This window comes from Euphorbia lathyris, chromosome 4 (assembly GCF_963576675.1).
Source record: "Euphorbia lathyris chromosome 4, ddEupLath1.1, whole genome shotgun sequence".
NCBI lineage: Eukaryota > Viridiplantae > Streptophyta > Magnoliopsida > Malpighiales > Euphorbiaceae > Euphorbia > Euphorbia lathyris.
The window spans coordinates 45,473,019-45,492,075 of record NC_088913.1 but is presented as its reverse complement, the minus strand read 5'-3'; the positions used below and the strand labels follow the sequence as shown (position 1 = coordinate 45,492,075).

At 38.0% G+C, this 19,057-nt stretch overlaps 1 pseudogene; it reads left to right on the top strand.

Moving 5' to 3' along the window:
* Positions 1-18,723, top strand: part of LOC136227161 (uncharacterized) — a 137,001-nt pseudogene extending 118,278 nt beyond the window's left edge.
* Positions 18,724-19,057: the final 334 nt, after the last annotated feature.

The following is a 19,057-nucleotide window of genomic DNA, read 5'->3' as shown; positions in this document are numbered from 1 at the left end:
ATGTGACTTGACATCACCCATAGTCATAAGATTCAGTTCAAGGATGTAGTTGATAAAGGATCGAATTATACCGTAACTAATACGGAAAGGTTAACGACAGAATCAACCTGTCTTCTTAATGGACTCTGGGGGAATGATTACAGACTTGCCAATAACATACTCAGTACATCATTCCGTTATGCAAGGATTAAATATAATTCTTGAAGAAATTAATTTAATAGTTGCATACGGCTAGAAGTAGTAAGAACCTAATGGATCACACATAAGACTTGGAACCAAAAGAGAGATGGATGTCATTAATAGATGGAAGCCCAATTGAGCCCAGTAAGGCCCATTTAAATAGAGGGGGGCCGAAATTTATATATAATAAATAAGGAATTATTTTAATTCCATTAATCCTAATTTGATTAGGTTTGTGAATTAAATTAATTTAGAGATAATTAAGTTAGGAGTTTTAATTAGATTAATATACTCCTATTATTATCCAATTAGGTTATTTATTATTATCCTAGATATATTAGATATATAATGAGATAATAATTGGGAATCTTATTAAGTAACCTATTCCTATCTAACTAGGGTTTAGATACAAGTGATTATATATACCCCTACTACATGAATTTCGACTAATGCTCCCTAATCCCACCTAGTGATTTTCGTAATCCCTAGCTTAGAGAGAGAAAGAGAATTCGACTCCCCCAGTTCGTGGACAAGAATTCATACGGCTTCCACCGATCGATTAATTTCATCCATCTTCTTTTTCTTTGATCTTGTGTTGATTAATTAGAGGCAATCTATTTTGGTTGCATCTCATACGGTTGATTCTAACTTAATCTCAATGTGTTCATGAAAGAAGGAAAAAACAAACAAAAGGGAGAAATTCGTTTTTCTTCACCTACATCAGGTCAGTTGACTATTTCGCGGATTTCCGGAGATTGAACCGTCGGATCGTCGCGATTTTTGGACAGTAGCTTCTAGACATATTCTTCCACGTTTCCATTGAAGGGATTGTCATTCGGAGGTCTGGAAGGTCTGTTTCGGATAGGGGCAGATTGGTAAACAGTTTCCATCTCTTTTGAAGTTGTGGGCACTTCGTTTGCAACGGTAGATTGATCATCGAAAGGTATTTCTTCTTATCCCTCTTTATATGAAATAACGATTAACGGATCTTATGGTTAAAAGGAACTAGGCTAAAATTTTTTATTTCCGCTGCTATACCTTAGCTTAATTTCCAACAGTGGTATCAGAGCCATCGTTAAATCCGTTATTTCATATATGAAAATTTAGAAGTTTTCAATAGGATTGAATAAATATTTATGGTTAGGATTAATTAACAAATAGTTTTGATTAATTAATCCTAAGGATAAATAAGTTTTAATTAATTGTTAATTAAAATTGATTATGCGTATGTTCCTAATTATTTCGGTTGATAATCATTATAACAAAATCTATTAGTTTTATAGTTAGGTTAATAAAATCAGTTTTATTAATACTAAAGATAAAACGGAAACCTATTGTAGTTTTTCCTATTTCTGAAAATCGTTTTTAAAACCGTTTTAAAAACCTGATATATATATATATATATATTTATATATATATATATATTTATATATTAAAAAAAAATAACGCGACAGCAGCCCAAGTCGCGCCTCGCGGCGCGACTGGCCGCTGTCGCGCGCGGCTGCTGCCTCGCGGCAGCAGCTGCGTGCGGCGCTGGGGCGCTGCTGCCGCAAGGCAGCGGCGTCCCGCGCGCCCTAATGGCCGCTGCCAATCGGCAGCGGCCCACTCTCGGGCCCGGCCCGATACCCACTTGATTTTAAATGGTTTAAAATCGTTTTATATTTGAATATATATATATATTTCAGAAATTGATAGTTTTCTGTTCTTGATTATCGAATGAAAATTTGTTTAAAAGTTTGTTTTACCAATTTGTAAATCAAAATGTTAAATGAATTAAAATCTAAATAATTGGAAAATGCATAATTAAAGTTTTGTATAGTTATATTAACCTAAAAGCTTAATATAAAAGGATACGAAACTATTAGAAGTAAAATTGGATGAAAGTTAATTTGTTAAGTTAATGTGATTAACATAAATATTACATAAGATAGTTATGTAATCAACCAATTAAATTTATTTAATTGAGTCTATGCATGTTTGGAGTTATGGACATATTTGGACCCTCTTTTAGTCTTTTGGTATTTTTGAAATAGGGCCTGCGAGTCCTGCCTATCTACTATCTATTGTAATTTCTCCTCTCATCTAATTCCCTTCAATTCAGTTGAAATTTTTCTTTAGTAGTATAGAAATTAATATGTAATTTCAAGGCGCCATGGAGAAGACGGAGGACCTAAAGAGAAATATGTAATAGTTAGTATTTCCTTAGGTTTGCCCTTTTTATTCCGCCTCTGGCTCGACGGAATAATTTAGATGATATGTCCATAACGCCAATGTATGTGAATGTATGTGTCTGATGTATGCTAAAGCAAATCAAGACTAAGTTAGATTATGAGACCTAAAATAAAATCCCTCATTAAAAAGTTAAGTAAATAAGCAAGTTATTAAAATCGGTTGCCCCTCCCTAATATTATAATTCAGCCGGCAGTACTGGGGGCCTTTGGGTTGTTGAGTAAACTCAAGCTCGGGGTCTTATGGTAACACCTGAATTATCGAAAATCGTTCTTTCATGAATATGGGGTAATACTTAAATTAGATTATGATAATTGGATGAGTAAACTCATGTTGTCATAAACTAATGGGCAAGATGGTTGGGATTAATATGAATAGCATATTAGTTACTAATGTGGTTAGTAACCCAATAACCTAGGAATCACATTAGAGATGTGATTGATCATATGAATCTACTTAATGAATGAGACTAGCTTGTTGAGTAAACTCAAGGCGAAATCTCAGGAGTTAGGATCCTAGCTCACTAAAGGATTTGTGAAATTCTTCGAATTAATATGGAGGGCTATTAATTTGGCAAAATAGTGGGAGCAATCTGAAATAAATTAAAAGGCCTATAATTTTAGATTGTTATACTTTAAAGCAAATGAATGACATACGTTTACTCTTTCTCACTCTCAGGTTTAATTAAACACACACTCTTAAAATCATGACTAACACCAATCTGCGAAACATTCTTACCGATAACAAATTGAATGGTTCAAACTTCACCGTCTGGTTTCGCAACCTCAAAATTGTTTTGAAGTTCGAGAGGAAAGGGTACACCGATACCCCCTTACCCAACTGATGATGCTCCCTACCAAGAATTCTATGCTTACTTGAAGCATAAATCTGATGATGATCAAACGGGAGACATCATACTTGCATCTCTGACACCGGAAGTTAAAAGGCAACTACATTCAGATATGGATGCCTATTCCATGGTCAAGCACCTCAAAGAGTTATTTGTGAATGAAACTCGGTGTGAACGCTTCGAAATAACCAAGGAGTTATATAAAAGCAAGATGCAGGTGGGCACATCTGTAATGGCACATTGTGCAAAGATGATCAGCCTTATCGCCAAGTTTTCTAGTATTGGAGATGCGATGGACCATGAACTAAGTGAAAACTTACTTCTTCAGTCCCTCCCCGAGAGTTACTCACAGTTCATAATGAACTACCAAATGAGTGGCTTGCAAACCTCTCTCGTAGAGCTTGCACATATGCTCGAGTCAGTCGAGCCCATTATAAAAGAAAACGAGGAGATACTGGCCCTTGCTATTGAAGGATCGAGAAAAAGGAAAGGGGTCTCTCCCAATCCAAACCATCTTGATAAAAGTAAGGGGGCTGTGCTCACCGAAACGAAGGGAAAGGAACCAAAGAAGCCCAAAGGAAAGTGCTACTATTGTGGTGACTTGGGGCATTGGAAGAGGAACTGCATGGAGTACCTAACCTTCCACGAGAAGGAAAATAACGGTGCTTCAACATCTGGTATGTTCTATATTGAAATAAACACAGTTTCACTGTCTGAATCTTGGGTACTTGATACCGGATGTGGATCTCATATTTGTACAAATATGCAGGAGCTAAATCAGACTAAGGAACTAAAGAAAGGAAGCATAAACTTGCGAGTTGGAAATGGAGCAAGAGTTGCCGCCCTCGCAATTGGAGATTATGTTTTACCTTTGCCCTCTGGGCTTGTAATAGAATTAAGGAATTGTTTATACGTTCCTGAGATGTCTCGTAACATTATTTCTATTAGCCGTCTTGTTGACGACGGTTTTCATATTTCAATAAAGAACAATAGTTGCAATTTTTATAAAGATTCGATCTTTTATTTTTCAGGAATATCACAAAATGGGATTTATGTGTTAGATGATAAAACTCCTGTTTTTGCAATTGATACCAAAAGACATAAGATAGATAATTCAACTTACTTGTGACATTGTCGTTTAGGCCATATAAACAAGAGACGCATGCTAAAGTTACATTCAGATGGGCTTATAGATCCAATCGATCATGAATCATTGGAAACATGCGAATCATGTTTAAAAGGTAAAATGACAAAGACACCCTTTAGCAATAAAGGTGAGCGTGTATCAGACACTCTAGGACTTATTCATTCAGATTTATGCGTTCCTATGTCAGTCCAAGCAAGAGGAGGATTTAGATACTTCATAAGCTTCATAGATGACCATACCCGATATGGTTACGTCTATTTGATGAAGCACAAATCAGAAGCTTTTGAGAAATTCAAATGCTTCAAGAATGAAGTGGAAAATCAATTAGAAAGGAAAATAAAGACGCTTCGATCTGATCGAGGTGGCGAATATCTTTTAGATGATTTCCTGAATTATCTAACTGAATGTGGGATATGCTCACAATGGACACCTCCCTATACACCACAACACAATGGTGTATCCGAGAGGAGAAACCGTACCCTACTAGATATGGTACGATCCATGATGAGCATGGCCTTACTTCCAAAGACGTTCTGGGGCTATGCCTTAGAAACTGCCCTCTTCACCCTGAATCGAGTACCAACTAAATCCGCTAGTTCCACACCATATGAATTGTTCGTTGGTAGGAAACCCGTGTTCTCATTCATGAGAGTATGGGGTTGTTTAGCGTTTGTCAAACGCATTGCGTCCGACAAACTAGATTCGAAATCTGATAAATGTTTCTTCATTGGATATCCTAAGGAAACTATGGGATATTACTTCTATCATCCAGATGATCAGAAAGTAATCGTATCCAAGCACGCAACCTTCTTAGAGAAAGAGTTTCTCGAGGAAACACAAAAGGGAAGCATGATTGAACTTGACAAAGTTCAAGAAGAAGAAACACCGACTGAAACAACAGAGGCGGTTGAGGTACCCGAAGGAGTCCCATTAGATGAGACTCCAGTGCCACCTATTCGTAGATCACAAAGAGTTCGTGAACTCCCAGTTAGATATGGTTTTCTAGTGGGAGATGATAATGAGGTTCCCGTATTAGACGACGAACCCAAAAACTACGAAGAGGCTCTTACTAGTCCAGATTCTAAAGCATGGCTTGAGGCCATGGATTCTGAAATGAATTCCATGTATACTAACCAAGTGTGGACTTTGGTTGATCCACCCGAAGGGATAATACCCATTGGGTGCAGGTGGATCTTCAAAAAGAAGACAGACATGGATGGAAAGGTTAGCACCTACAAAGCTAGGTTAGTAGCGAAAGGATATCGTCAGAAGCAAGGAATTGATTATGACGAAACTTTCTCTCCTATGGCTATGTCCAAATTAATCAGAATCATGCTTGCAATTGCCGCTCATTTTGATTATGAGATTTAGCAAATGGATGTGAAAACAGCTTTCCTGAACGGAAACCTGCTTGAGGATGTATATATGATGCAGCCTGAAGGTTTCATATCGAAGGATGCAAATAAAGTTTGCAAACTTCAGAGATCCATTTATGGACTCAAGCAAGCATCTAGAAGCTGGAATAAGCGTTTTGACGAAACCATAAAAGAATTTGGTTTCGAACAAAATTGCGAAGAAGCTTGCATTTACAAGAAAGCAAGTGGGAGCTCTATAACATTGCTCATACTATATGTGGACGATATACTGTTAATGGGAAATGACATTGCTCTATTACAGTCGGTAAAAGTATGGTTACCAATGAAAGACCTTGGTGAAGCAGCTTATATACTTGGTATAAAGATCTATAGAGATAGATCGAGAAGACTGCTTGGTCTTTCACAGGCTACATACATTGAAAAGGTGCTAAATCGGTTTAGCATGCTTGAATCGAAACGAGGTAACTTACCCATGCTACATGGAGTAAAGTTAAACAATCATCAATGTCCTAAAACTGATGATGACAAACGACGCATGGCTGTAGTCCCGTACGCCAGCGCGATCGGTTCGATTATGTATGCTATGCACTAAACCTGACGTAGCGTTCGTGTTATCTATAACGAGTCGTTACCAAGGTAATCCGGGAGACGAGCATTGGATTGCTGTCAAGAACATTCTTAAGTACTTGAGAAGAACTAAAGATATGTTCCTAGTGTACGGAGAAGGAGATCTGAAAATACAAGGATTTTCAGACGCTAGTCATCTCACAGATGAGAATGATTTTAAATCCCAATCAGGATACCTGTTTATCTTGAATGGGGGCGCGGTCAGTTGGAAGAGTTCCAAACAGGGAAGCATAGCTTTCTCTACGACCGAGTCAGAGTACATCGCTGCTGCGGAAGCAGCAAAGGAAGCAGTTTGGATTAGAAAGTTCATTACAGAACTAGGTGTGGTGCCTGACATTGTCAATCCCATTACTCTGTACTGTGATAACAATGGAGCCATTGCGCAAGCAAAGGAACCACGGTCTCATAATGCATCCAAGCACTACCTAAAGCGACACCACATCATAAGAGACATTGTGGCTAGAGGAGATGTGAGAATAGAAAGAGTACCTACAGAGGACAACGTTGCAGATTCGTTGACAAAGCCTTTAACCCAGAAAGTACATGATCGTCATTTAACTTCTACTGGGATAAGTTTTAGAAACAATTGGCTTTAGTCCAAGTGGGAGTATGTTGGGGTTTGGTGTCCTATAGACAATTGTTCTAGGATACAAACTTAATATAAATGAATTGTTCTTTATATCATTTGTTTTAATAAGATATATGTTTTATAACTATATAAAGGCAATCCCTTTTAAGCACTAAATAAAGTCTAATAAAAGGAAATCCGTAAGTTTGTTTAAAGTGATTATAAAGTGTTCATACAAGCATGAAGTGAGACAAAACTTTATAATAAACTAATAAACTTAAAACCACCCCAAGTCAAGTGATATGTTTAGGATTGATATATCACTATTGAGACTTGTATGTAACAATGTCTTCTGTCCGACAGAAAGCTGATCTCACAAGCTTCATATATATAGATATCTGGACAGTTACATAGATCCGATGAAACGTCGTTCATTAGGATTGGGGATCCGGTTTGAGATAACAGGATGGGTAGATTCATCCTTGTCACCTGTTCATCTCATTGGTATTAATAGGTATAACTAATCCTCAGACTCAAAGGAATGTTAATTGGTCATCCTAAATTACTGAATGTGAGACTTTGATCCTGCGGTCCCACGATCCTTAACAGAGATGACTCTGGGGTGTGAACTGCAAAGGTTGGGTGTCACATGAGGTAATGTCAGGGTAGTTATACATTGGATTGAGCATTTATCACTCCCGATTAATGGGAGATACATCCAAGGATCGCTTGTGGAAGACTCGACTCTAAATCCTTGCAAGGTGATAGCTTAAGAGTAAGAAATACAGATTTCACTTAACCTATCTATTTGAGTTGACTCGGCCTATACAAGTAAAACGAACGTCTCGCTATATGTGACTTGACATCACCCATAGTCATAAGATTCAGTTCAAGGATGTAGTTGATAAAGGATCGAATTATACCGTAACTAATACGGAAAGGTTAACGACAGAATCAACCTGTCTTCTTAACGGACTCTGGGGGAATGATTACAGACTTGCCAATAACATACTCAGTACATCATTCCGTTATGCAAGGATTAAATATAATTCTTGAAGAAATTAATTTAATAGTTGCATACGGCTAGAAGTAGTAAGAACCTAATGGATCACACATAAGACTTGGAACCAAAAGAGAGATGGATGTCATTAATAGATGGAAGCCCAATTGAGCCCAATAAGGCCCATTTAAATAGAGGGGGGCCGAAATTTATATATAATAAATAAGGAATTATTTTAATTCCATTAATCCTAATTTGATTAGGTTTGTGAATTAAATTAATTTAGAGATAATTAAGTTAGGAGTTTTAATTAGATTAATATACTCCTATTATTATCCAATTAGGTTATTTATTATTATCCTAGATATATCAGATATATAATGAGATAATAATTGGGAATCCTATTCCGAATTGAATTCCTATTAAGTAACCTATTCCTATCTAACTAGGGTTTAGATACAAGTGATTATATATAGCCCTACTACATGAATTTCGACTAATGCTCCCTAATCCCACCTAGTGATTTTCGTAATCCCTAGCTTAGAGAGAGAAAGAGAATTCGACTCCCCCAGTTCGTGGACAAGAATTCATACGGCTTCCACCGATCGATTAATTTCATCCATCTTCTTTTTCTTTGATCTTGTGTTGATTAATTAGAGGCAATCTATTTTGGTTGCATCTCATACGGTTGATTCTAACTTAATCTCACTGTGTTCATGAAAGAAGGAAAAAACAAACAAAAGGGAGAAATTCGTTTTTCTTCACCTACATTAGGTCAGTTCACTATTTCGTGGATTCCCGGAGATTGAACCGTTGGATCGTCGCGATTTTTGGACAGTAGCTTCTAGACATATTCTTCCACGTTTCCACTGAAGGGATTGTCGTTCGGAGGTCTGGAAGGTCTGTTTCGGATAGGGGCAGATTGATAAACAGTTTCCATCTCTTTTGAAGTTGTGGGCACTTCGTTTGCAACGGTAGATTGATCATCGAAAGGTATTTCTTCTTATCCCTCTTTATATGAAATAACGATTAACGGATCCTATGGTTAAAAGGAAGTAGGCTAAAATTTTTATATTTCCGCTGCTATACCTTCTTAGCCTAATTTCCAACATATTTAAAGTGATTATAAAGTGTTCATACAAGCATGAAGTGAGACGAAACATTATAATAAACTAATAAACTTAAATTCACCCCAAGTCAAGTGATATTTTTTGAATAGGGATTGACATAACATTGTTGAGACTTGCATGTAACAATGTTTTCTATTGAGACAGAGAGCTGACCTCACAAGCTTCAGATATGCAGATATTTGGACAGTTACATGGATCCAATGAAATGGGTTCATTAGGATTGGGGACCCGACTTGAGATAACAGGATGGGTAGATTTATCCTTGTCACCTGTTCATCTCATTGGTATTAATAGGTATAAGTAATCCTAAGACTAAAAGGAATGTTAATTAGTGATTCTGGATTATGGAATGTGATGCTTTGATCTTGTTGTAACACGATCCATTACAGGGATGACTCTGGGGTGTGTACGGCAGACGTTGGGTATCATAGGAAGTAATTGCAGGATAGTTATACATTGGATTGAGCATTTGTCACTCTTGATAAAATGGGAGATACGTCCAAGGATCGCTTGTGGAAGACTTAACTCTAAATCCTTGCAAGGTGATAGCTTAAGACTTGAAATGCAGATTTCACTTAACCTATCTAATTGGAGTTAACTCGGCATGTACAAGTAAAACGAACGTCTCGCTATATATGACTTGACATTATCCATAGTCATAAGATTCAGTTCAAGGATGTAGTTGACAAAGGATCGAATTATACTGTAACTAATACGGAAAGGTCAACGACAGAATCAACCTGTCTTCTTATAGCTCTGGGGGAATGTTTCGGATCTGCCAATCACAGTTCGCGTACTCATTCCGTTATACAAAGATTAAATATAATTCTGAGAAAATTAATTTAATAGTTGTATACAGCTAGAAGCAATAAGAACCTAATGGGTCACACATAAGACTTGGAACACAAAAGAGAAACAGATGTTAATTAATTGACGGAAGCCCAACTGAGTCCACTACTTCCCTGTAGTATAGGGGGGCGATTTATGTGTTATAAACACATAAAGGAATTAATTTAATTTAAACAATTATAATTAGATTATGATTATGAATTAAATTAATTATAGGATAAATAAGTTATGAGGTTTAATGAGATTAAATTGCTTCTATTATTATCCTATCAATAAGTTATTATTATCTTTATATTTAAATATAATTATAGATAATAACAATAAGAATTTTTTCCGAAATAAATTCTTATTCGGTAACCTAATTCTATCTGACTAGGGTTTAGATGGAAGAGGCTATATATACCCCCCTTATTGTAAATTTCGGCCAAGCCTAGCTATCCCGGAGAGAGTGAATTTCGACCCCCTACTGTAGTGGATCATCGTTCACCGCTTGCTTCCGATCAATCGATTTTCATCTCTTTCTTTTATTCCTTGATCTTGTGTTGATTAATTAGAGGCAATCTGCTTTGGTTGCTATTATATGGTTGAGTTCTAATATTTGTTTGAATTGTGTTTTTGTTTTGTGCTCGTGAACTCGGAGTACGAGTTGAGGGCACTTCGATTGCAACAGTAGATAGAACTTCAAAAGGTATTTCCTTCTATCCCTCTTTATATGAAATAACGATTAACAGATCTTGGTTAATAGGTTAAAATTTTTATATTTCCGCTGCCAAACGTTTGCCCATTTTCCTTCAGAAAGTGATACTCTTCCTATAATTATCTCTAACAAGTTGACTAAAGATCAAGAAGAGAAATTGAAAGAAGTTGTTAAGAATAGGATATGAAGTATGGGATGGCAAATTCCAGACTTAAAAGGAATTAATCCTAGTATTGTAATGCACAGAATTCACTTAGAAGAAGATAAGCACCTAAAGCGGATATGCAAAGACGCTTAAATCCGAACATGAAAGAAGTAGTTAAAAATGAGATTACTAAGCTTTTAGGAAATGGAATCATTTATCCTATCTCGGATAGTGAATGGGTTAGTCCAATCCATTGTGTACCTAAAAAGGGAGGCATAACTGTAGTAAGGAATGACGATGGTGAATTAATACCTACGCGAACCACCACCGGTTGGAGGGTTTGTATAGATTATAGGAACCTAAACAAAGCAACCAGGAAAGATCATTTTCCTCTACCTTTCATCGATCAAATGATTGAAAGGATAGCCGGTCATGCATTTTATTATTTTCTCGATGGTTATTCCAGATTCTTTCAAATATATATTTACCCGGATGACCAAGATAAAACAACCTTCACATGTCCTTATGGAACCTTTGCATATAGGAGAATGCCCTTTGGTCTGTGTAATGCACCAACAACATTTCAACGTTGTATGACTACAATTTTTAACGATTTCATTGAAGATATCATGGAAGTTTTTATGGATGATTTTTCAGTTTATGGAGACTCTTTTGATGCATGTTTACAAAACTTAGATAAAGTGTTGTCTAGATGTGAAGAAACGAATTTAGTTTTAAACTGGGAAAAATGTCATTTCATGGTTGACGAAGGAATTGTTTTAGGACATAAAATATCTGAAAAGGGATTAGAAGTGGATAGAGCAAAAACTTCAGTCATAGAGAAATTACCCCCTCCAACTACTGTTAAGGGAGTAAGGTCATTTTTAGGACATGCTGGATTTTACAGAAGATTTATTAAAAACTTTTCTGTGATTGCATTAAAGCTTTCGAAACATTGAAAACAACTTTAGTCAGTGCACCCATAATTGCTAAACCCGATTGGGATTTACTTTTTGAAATTATATGCGATGCAAGTGATTTGGCTGTCGGATGTGTATTAGGTCAAAGGAAGGATAAGAAACTTCATGTTATCTATTATGCAAGTCACACATTGTCCGGTGCACAATTGAATTAAACCACAACCGAAAAAGAAATGTTAGCGGTAGTTTTTGCATGTGATAAGTTTAGGTCATATCTGTTAGGATCTAAAGTTATTATATATACCGACCACGCAGCTTTAAGGTATCTATTCGCTAAGAAAGATGCAAAACCGTGTCTTATTAGATGAGTTTTGTTGTTGCAAGAATTTGACATTGAAATTAAAGACAAAAAGGGAGTAGAAAACCTTGTCGTCGATCATCTATCAAGACTTGAAGATGAAAATGGTCCTATCGGTGAAACTATTAGTATACGAGATGATTTCCCCGATGAATATCTCAATCAAATAAAAAGTGTCATTTCACCGTGGTATGCAGATATAGCTAATTATCTCGCAGCTCATATTGTTCCAGAAGGGTTGAGTTTCCAACAAAAGAAGAAATTCTTTTCTGATCTTAAAATGTATTTTTGGGAAGATCCCTTCTTGTTCAAAACATGTGGTGATGGTATAATTAGGAGATGCGTTAGTGAAGATGAATATGGGTCTATAATGTCAGAATGCCATTCAAGCTCTTATGGAGGGCATAACGACATAAGTAAAATAGTAGCTAGGATATTAGAATGCAGATTCTTTTGGCCTACGTTATTTAAAGACGTACTGTCACATCCGTGTCCCTAATTTTAGTTATTATACTCTAATATAAGGTTATATTATATTTATTTATTGATTAGAGAGTTAATTGAGTATTATGGATATAGTTTGGAGACTAATTTTAAGTTTTAAGTGTAAAATTAAAAGTTTATGATAAGTTTTAAAAGAAGTTAAATTTTAGAGGGACCAAAATGAGCATTTTCCCTCATTGGGAACATAAATCCCACAATTTGAGAAGCCAATTTCGTGGTTCAAGGCTATTGATTTCATTACCCCAAAAGGAAAAGAAAAAAAATCATCTCCATCATCTCCATTGTTCTTCATTTTATCCCAATTTTACCTAGTTTTGATCATACCTTGATATCTAGAGATAGGTTGAATTACGCTACTCCTAGCTAAATTATACTAGTTCTAACTAAGTTATTCTACGCCTAATTAAGTTAAACTACTCCTAATTGATCTTTCACTAATGCAATTACCCGAAGGAACATGGTATGAACGATAATAATGAAGTTAGGTTATTAGGTCTATTGATTAAAAACCTAATCTAAGTCACTTGTATTCAAGGCGATTAACCCTACTTACCCTCCTGAAGTTCCTAGTGCGTGATTCCCTTGTAAGGCCGAAACTAGGTCTAAGGCTCAGCAATTTGGGCTTAATCAACTAAGAGGTCGTCAATCTCCTAGGCTCTGACTAGGTCAGATTCAGCTCACAATATGTGCCTACTCGATTTTGGGGCTTTTGAATGAGTTAAACCAATTGAATAAAGCGTAAGACAAAGATTAAACAATTAAGCATAGAACAGAATAAGAACTAAAATATTATTAAAGATGAAGGATAATGTCACAGGATACAATTAGCCTAGGATTCATAGACTGTATCAAAGAGTACAAACAAGGAAAGGTAAAAGGAGATACGAAAATCCCTTTCAAGGAACCTGTCTACTCTGCAATCGGCTTCCTAGGTCTTAAGGACGGACCTTGAATATTCCTCGAGAACAGCTTTGAAGGAGCTTCAATGGAGGTCGGAGAAGATGGAGGAGATGGAGAGGAAATTCAAGGGGAAAGCTAAAGTAATTTACAAATAATGAAAGATGTCTAATTACATTGGAAAAATCCTATTTATAGGCGTGGCTTGGGCCCTTTTGATGACCTATTTCGTGTCCTTATACAGGTAGGAAGTCGTGGGGCCGATCGTGGAGTTGTGGGGGCGGAATTGTCTTTTTGACCAATTTCCGCAGGTCTGCTCGCCGAGCAGGGCGAGCTGCTCGTCGCGAGCAGACACAGCCTGCTCGGCGAGCAGGCCTCTGAGGGCTTGCTCGGCGAGCTGGCCTACGAAGGCCAGTTCGTCGAGCAGTCTTGCCCGATACGCCCCCGTGCGGTTGCTGAATGCCAACAATGTGTTTTTCGCCCGAACTTATCCCTGCGCATGCACAAAAACTCCAGATAACATTAGTCCAAAGGCTAAATTGACCCGCCAATCGCTTATTTATGCAAACGCCTCGTTTGGTGCGACTTTTGACGGATCAATTAGCTTCAAAAGATAACAGAATTATAATATGCATGCCATTTTGGCCGTATTTGCCTAAATTGATCATAAAACGAGCCTAAACAACGAAAAGTAAATAAAACATTTCCAATTTCTAACTAACTCACACAAAAGCATTTAAATGCGAGAATTGCTCGCTTATTAACTAAATAACGCTAAAACCCGTCCTAAAACCGTACCCAAAGATAGGGTTTTTGACCCCTATCAGTGATCAAGCTGTTAGATACTGGGATTATCTATCCTATCTCGGATAACATATGGACAAGTCCGGTACATGTTGTTCCAAAGAAAGGGGGCACAACGGTTGTTCTGAACGAGAAAAATGAGTTGGTGCCTACAAGAACCATCACGGGATGGAGGGTGTGTATAGACTACCGCAAGCTGAATAAGGCAACAAGGAAGGACCATTTTCCTCTACCCTTTATAGATCAAATGCTTGAGAGGCTCGTGGGATATGCATTCTACTGCTTCCTGGATGGCTATTCTGGGTACAATCAAATCCCAATTCATTTAGAAGATCAAGAGAAAACAACCTTTATATGCCCTTATGGGACTTATGCTTACCAAAGAATGCCTTTTGGCTTATGCAACGCTCCTGCGACATTTCAGCGCTGTATGATGTCTATCTTCCATGACATGGTTGAAAGAACAGTTGAGATCTTCATGGATGACTTCTCAGTCTATGGTAACTCATTTGGAGCCTGTTTGAAAAATCTGGAGGTTATTCTAGTTCGCTGCAAGGAGACTAATCTTTTGTTGAATTGGGAGAAGTGCCACTTTATGGTCACTGGAGGAATAGTGCTTGGTCACCAAATATCTGAGAAAGGCATGGAAGTTTATAAGGCAAAGGTTGAAGTAATTGAGAAACTGATTGTTCCAATAACAGTGAAGGATGTGAGAAGTTTTCTTGTCCATGTTGGGTTTTATAGGAGATTCATCAAGGATTTCTCTAAGATTGCCTTGCCCATTATCAACATTACTGCACAAGGATATTGAGTTCAAATTTGGAATAGACTGTGTGAAGGCATTCGAGATTTTAAAAGGAAAGTTGATCAATTCACCCATACTGGCCGCACCAAACTGGGAGCTACCATTTGAAATGATGCGGGATGCCAGCGACACTTGCGTGAGAGCTGTTCTCGGTCAAAGGATAGATAAGAAATTCCAACCAATCTACTATGCGAGCAAGACTCTCAATGAGGCTCAACAGAACTACACCACAACTGAAAAGGAATTTCTTGTAGTCGCGTATGCCTTTGATAAATTCAGGTCATACCTAGTCTTGTCTAAGGTAGTGGTTTACATTGATCATGCAGCTTTGAGGTACCTGTTCGTGAAGAAGGATGTAAAGCCACGGTTAATCAGATGGCTGCTACTGCTCCAAGAGTTTGATTTGGAAATCAAAGACAAAAAGGGGACTAAAAACGTGGCAGCAGACCACCTATCCATAATTCTAGCTGAAGGTCAAATGGAACAACCAGAAATTTTGGAAACATTTCCTGACGAACGGTTGTATTCTCTTAACTCTGTCCCTTGGTTCACTAATATAGCAAACTATCTTGTCTGTTCTATTAAGCCGTATAATTTGTCAACTAACCAAAAGAAAAAGTTCTTTTCGGAGATCAAATACTATTTTTGGGAGGAAAGTTATCTTTTCAGGTTATGTGCGGACCAAATTATGCGAAGATGTGTGACTCAGGAAGAGGGACAGCTTATTCTGAGCCACTACCATGACAAGGAAGCTGGAGGACATCATAGAGCTAGTAGAACATTCGCGCTAGTATTCCAATCAGGGTTTTCTGGCCCTCAATCTTCAAGGATGCCCATAGGTTTGTGAGTGAATGCGATGAATGTCAGAGAACAGGTAATATCTCTGCCAGAAATGCTATGCCTCTGAACAACATAGTTGTTTGTGAAAATTTTGACATATGAGGCATAGATTTCATTGGCCAGTTTCCTTCATCCTATGGTAATAAATATATCTTGGTGGTTGTTAACTATGTAAGCAAATGGGTAGAAGCCATTGCTAGTCCCACTAATGATGCACGAGTGGTGTTTAAGTTCCTAAAAAGGCTGTTCGCCCGATTTGGCGTACCCCGTGCCATCATTAGTGATCAAGGAACCCACTTTTGCAACACCCAGTTCGAGAAATTGTTGGGTAAGTATGGAGTCACCCATAGAATTTCCATGCCCTACCATCCACAAATAAGTGGACAAGTGGAGATCTCCAATCGTGAGATCAAACGAATTTTAGAAAAAACTACGGGCAATTCTAGGAAGGACTGGGCCAATAAGCTTGATAATGCGCTTTGGGCGTACCGGACTGCCTACAAAACACTAATAGGCATGTCCCCTTTTAGATTGTTATATGGAAAGTCATGCCACTTGCCTGTAGAAATGGAGCAATAGAGCCTTTTGGGCAGTAACTTTTCTAAATTTTGAGGAACAGGCTGTTGGTGAACAAAGAAGATTGCAACTCAACGAGATGGAGGAGTTCATACTGTTCTTCTATGAAAATGCGGTGAGTTAGAAAGACAAGACTAAACAGTGGCTTCAGGAGAAAACATTCCACGAGGGGTAAAGAGTACTCTTGTATAACTCGAGGCTGAGGTTGTTTCCTCTCAAGTTGAAGTCCAGATGGTCCGGACCCTACATTGTGAAAAAGGCGTTCAGCCACGGTGCCGTGGAGATCCTTAAAACATGCCACGAATTGTTCAAGGTCAATGGCCAACGGTTAAAACCTTATATTGAAAATAAAATCCCATGAGCAATTGAGACCATTCACTTCTAGGAGCCTCCATAAGAAAAAAGAGTAAATAGGGTGTTCGCTGCAGACACCAAATGCAGCAGGTTGTGGGGTAACCCAAAACTTTTATCTGTCCCTTTATTAATTTTTGTTACATATCTTTCGTCCATTTTGTTAAGTTTATTATTATCTAACATATGTCAAGTTAGTCCTTTTGCATTTTGTGTTCCCTTCCTCTGGCCTTATGGGCAAAGATTTGAAACTCTTGACCCTAAAGACATTAGGCTTGAGTTTGGATTTTTACTTACATAAGCTAGGAATAACCACTTTTGGGGGGGGGGGGGGGGATTTTCGGCAAATAATTTTGAAATTCAAAAGAAGGGAGACTAGTCCCATCAAATAGCACTTTATCCCTTAGAGAGTGAGAGTTGTATTTAGCTCTTACTCTCCTCGGTTCATTCAAGACTCATTAAGAGCATCTCCAAGAGACTCTTAATACACTCTCTAAAAATAATATAAATAATTGAGTCTTAGTTGTTTAAGAGTGACTAAGATATATCATCTCCAACAATACTCCTTAGATTCACTCCTTATTTATTATTTTATTATTTTATTATTGTTTATTGTTATATTTACCAATAGTGTGAGGAGAGAGACTACTCAATAATAAATTATAAATAAAAAATGAAGTTAGGGGGCACTAAGAGGTGGAGAGAGACTCTCTATTAATAGAGATGATGGAGAAGCTCTTAGTGATTTGAGGAGCCACTAAGAGGCTGTTGGAGCTCATTTTTTATTCTCTCTCCTCAAATTTTAACTTAAGAGCCAACTTAAGAGGCTATTGGAGATGCTCTAAGGAGCTTTTTAATGGTAAAGTAACTGTACCCTTCCCCAAATAGTCTTTTCATCTTTCCGCCACCCACCCTTCACACTGCAACTCCTACACGTGGCTTGCGTGCAGCCTTTTCAGTAATTAAAACTGACAACAACCAGTTTTTCACATAACCACTATGCCTCCTAAAAACCACTCTTGTACTTCGTTAACTTTAACATTGCTTCCTCTTTCCAAAAATCTATCCCCTCAAAACGCTCTCCCTTTCTCTCTCAGTAACTCCATTTGCTCTATTAAGTTCATATTTTCAGGATGAGAACACGGAGAGGGAGCAAAGAAAGAACCGAAGAAAGGTCATGGTTGGAACTAGTACAGTAGCATTTGTCCTTAACGAGAAGCTTGTGAAGAAATTGTCACAGTTTAAGGATGCGGGTGTACAAAAATACTTCGAGGATTTGTCTAGGCTTGAGTTTGGCCTGGTGCAAACAGTGTGCTGGGAAACCCTTAAAAAGTTAAAACTTGCAAGCAGAGTTAGAGAAAGGATGGACGCAGGCCATTTCAGAAGCTTTTCCGAAATGGAGGAACCAGCTTACAAGGAACTCACCCTGGAATTCCTAGCCACCTTCAAACACGACCCAGAAATCACCGACCCAGAAGAAGAGGGGAAGTTCAGCTTTCGCCTAATGACCAACACTCAACGTCCGTCATTGAACGACTTTAACTTGCTATTGGGGTGCACCAATGATGATGATCTGGAATCGGAGGATTACAAAGGGGCGTTCCTTCATGATACACCGGCTGAGTTTGACCCTCAAGTATTCTGGCACTCCATCTCCGGCCAACCGAACCATGATGGAAGCACATCCAAGGCTTCGAATATTGAAGATTATGCTCTGCGCTACTTGCACAAACTCATATCGGGAACAATTTTCGCAAGAGAAAATCAGGCTACAATTCCAAACGCTGACCTAGTAGCACTGTGGAGTATGGTGAATGGGCGGCGTATGAATTTGGGGTTCCGGTTCGGCGAATACGTGAGCGCATTCTAGCACAAGACATCCTTGTTAATCTGTTGTGGTAGCATAGTCACTCGCATTGCGAAGGCTATTGGGGTTTTCAAGCTAGAAGACCGGAATAGGCTTACTATCGTGAACCACCCCGACAGAATCGACATGAAGAGCCTATAGAGTATGTTGTTCGTGGAGCAGATCAATGGAAAATGGGTTTGGATGAATGACTACCTTGAGACCAAGAAGAGCAAAAATGAGCCTGCAGTGGCCGTGTCTTCAGAATCTGACTCTCTCGACTCCAGTGTAAAGGATATCAGCTTTTACAGGAAGTGCTCCAAGATGTCCAATGAAGACATCCTCTCGCAGCTGAAAG